Below are 3234 nucleotides of genomic sequence, written 5' to 3'. Positions count from 1 at the left end.
TCGAGAAGGTTGCTGGCAAAACCACAACCTGACCCACACAACAGAATTTTATTTTATGTTTAATTTGTCAAATATTTTGTAAAGCATGTTGCTCCTGGAACAAGTTCTTTTTTTAGTTTTTTTTTTTTTTTAATACACAAAACCTTGTTTGTTTTATTTTCTGTTTTTGTCAATAGGGTTGAAGTTCAACATTTTATCACATCTGAATCCAGAAATCTGATCATTTTCTAATGAGTCTAAACACTTGAATTCTCTCTAGATTTTGTACATGTTAAAGGGACAATACAGCAATTTGGCATTTAAAAACTAATTTACTCCCATTATGAGAAATGTAGGATGTTGAGTCTGAACTGCAGGGGCTGAAAATGCAGCTGTTACTCTGGAGAGGGGGAAGTTGCATGTTGGGAAATGAAGGATCCTGAGTTTTAGTGGCTCGACCTCGGACTGAAACAATATGTCAGCTTCTACTGCTTCAGTTTTTTTGTTTGTTTTTGTCTCCGGCAAATCCACGTTAATGGAAGTGCACTGCTAGATAGCTGGACTGTTCCTTTAAGACTACAGCTGTTTAATGCAACAAAACTGTGAGACACAAAGATTGGCAAGTTTCTCCGTTCACATTTTTACCACCTGCAAAAGAACAAACCTGAATCTCTTCTAGCGGAAACATCGAAACATTCAGTAAGAAAGGCACATCTTTCCTCTTTGTGTCAGGAGCTTTTAGGTTTGGGGGATGGAACGTTGCAGCACTTACCTACCCATGAAACGTTGAATCAGTATGTTGATCACTGAGGTTTAGAGGTGCTGGTAGCTGGGCTGGCTTTCCACTTGCTAAGCTAAGCCAATAGGCTGCTGCTTCACATTCACTACTGTTTTTATCTGAACATGTTTATTATTGGCTCTGATTTCTTGTTTTCTTTCTGTGTGAAGCTTTGTGTCCTCTCTGCTGTGCACTACACACTTTCCATGTCTAGAGAAAGGAAAACGTATGCTGTCCTTTGTTTTTTAAATTCTTTTTTATGAATTTATTTGTGTAAAGAAATGCAGAAATGAAAAAAATAGTTTTGTGGAGTTTTACTAACAGCTAGTTCATGAAACTTGTTTACTCTTTTTTTTTTTGTGCAAATCTTGTGGACTGTTTCTCTGGTTGGTGGGACAAGGATTCTCACTTTCTGTTGAATTTTTCATCAGACCTGAGTTTCATGATTTGATCAGTTTCATTCACTTCTTTAGTACATTTTTTGTATTTTTTATATCAGATGTTTAAAATCATTTGTAAAGAGGTATAATTCAACCAAACACAGCTGAAAGCATGAAATCTGTGGTAAAGATGAAATGTAAATAAGACGTATACAGTTTGCCTTTGTTTTTGTTTCATTATTTAAATGGAAATTAAATAAATCCTAAATCTAATTCCATCCCTTCTCATGAAATGAGGCGATTGACCTGTTTGTTGGAAATAAAGCAATGAATTTGATAAAGATAATAAATCCAACTGAACGCTCCTCTTCATCTTCATTCACAGCAGCTACATGGCTGAACTTTTCATGGTGACGTCTGTTTGTTTCTCTGAAGAAAGAAACCAGGAATGTTAGACTTTTTCCTGATGTTCACGCTTCAGGAAAAACAGGTGCAAGATAAATTTTAGTGCAGTCATGTAAAACAAGCGAGGTAAAGCCACAAAGGATCTCTTGGTATTTCATGTACTTTCTGAGACTAATGTATTTGTACTGTAATTCTGTTTTTACACTGTTGTAGTACTACTTTTAAGTAAGATGAGAGTACTCCCACCACTGGTCATTAATCTACTGGACACATTAAAATGTTGACCAGATGATGAAGCCAAAACTCAGTCATCCTCTGGAGAGTGTGAATGTCTGTACTAACGTTGCTGTCAATCAGTTCTGAAACTGCCAGATGTGAGAGAGATGTGGATCCAGAGGCCGAGACCCCCCAGCTCTCAGGCTGACTGATTGTTCAGCTATAAATAGCATGTGGAAGCTGAGGGCTCGGTGACGTGGTGCAGAATAGAGTCGAGAAAACAGCTGTTGTCAGATGTTAATAAGCAGCCCTGACACATCAGAGGGTGGAGGGCAGCGCTGTTGGAGACCCTCCCTGCACCGTGATCCTTGCATTTAGCAACATTTAATCCCCACTGATCAAATTAATCAGCGAAGAAGAAGTTAGTCGACTATCCACTATCAGTTTTTATCCAATGTTCTGTTTATTAGGTGAACTTTCCCTTTAATGCTCCTTCTTGCTGATGCATGTTTTGTTTTGACAGCAGAGGGCGCTAGAGCTCTGCAGAGAAAGCCTGCAGCTCATCAACTCAGCTGCTGCAGGAAGCTGATGTCAGACAGATTTGAAAAGACATTTTATTAATTTACTCTAAATGTTCATTAGCTTTTATAATCGTTCAGTTTATTTGTGTGCTTCATTTACAATAAATTACAGACTGAAGGGGTACAAGGGATAACAGCAGTGAGAACCCACAGTTTGAGTATTTGGTGCCACAAGGTCCTGACCTCGATGTGGGTGACAAAAGAAAATACACAGTTTCTACAGTGATCATAAATGCATCAGTGCTTCAGTAAAAGCATTAATGTGTCTTTGTCGAAACCAAATGTCATAAATTAACAGTGGAAGAATCGCACACAGGGAAGTGGCTGCCACGGCAGCTCAGTGAGTTGATTACTTATCCTCAGCGTGATATCGTTCTCTAACTGTGAGTGTGATGGATGAAGTCATGGTGTGTACACATCACTGCCTGGTTTCACAGCTCAGTATTAATGGTGGTTTTCCACCTCAGAACTCGAAGACTCAGCTCTTAAATCTGCAGCTGGTGACAGACACCGGAGAGAGAGAGAGAGAACACACCGTTAGTCTCTCTCTCTCTCTCTGCGCGATGCTCCTCACTTTTCATGGCAGACCATTAAAAACTAAGTTATGGTGCTAACACGAGGACTTCTCAAGTTTCTGTTACAGTTGAAACTGCTCATTTCTGTCCATCAGATGAGTAACAGGAGTTTAGTTGGGACACTGTACATTTCTACAGCTCCAGTACAAGTTGGAATCCTTTCTGTTGCTGTGTCATAATACACACAGTTTTCATTCACTCATTATTTCCTGTTGCCCACATTCTATGTTTATTTTTACAGCACTGTGACTGAAAGTCAACGCTTCCTGCTCAGATATTTCAGAAGGTCAAAAGGCTCGTTTTCCTTTAAGGCTTCGCTT

Source organism: Monopterus albus, unplaced genomic scaffold (assembly GCF_001952655.1).
Source record: "Monopterus albus unplaced genomic scaffold, M_albus_1.0 scaffold462.1, whole genome shotgun sequence".
Taxonomy (NCBI): domain Eukaryota; kingdom Metazoa; phylum Chordata; class Actinopteri; order Synbranchiformes; family Synbranchidae; genus Monopterus; species Monopterus albus.
The sequence above is the reverse complement of the archived record's forward strand: the minus strand, read 5'-3'. Positions refer to the sequence as shown.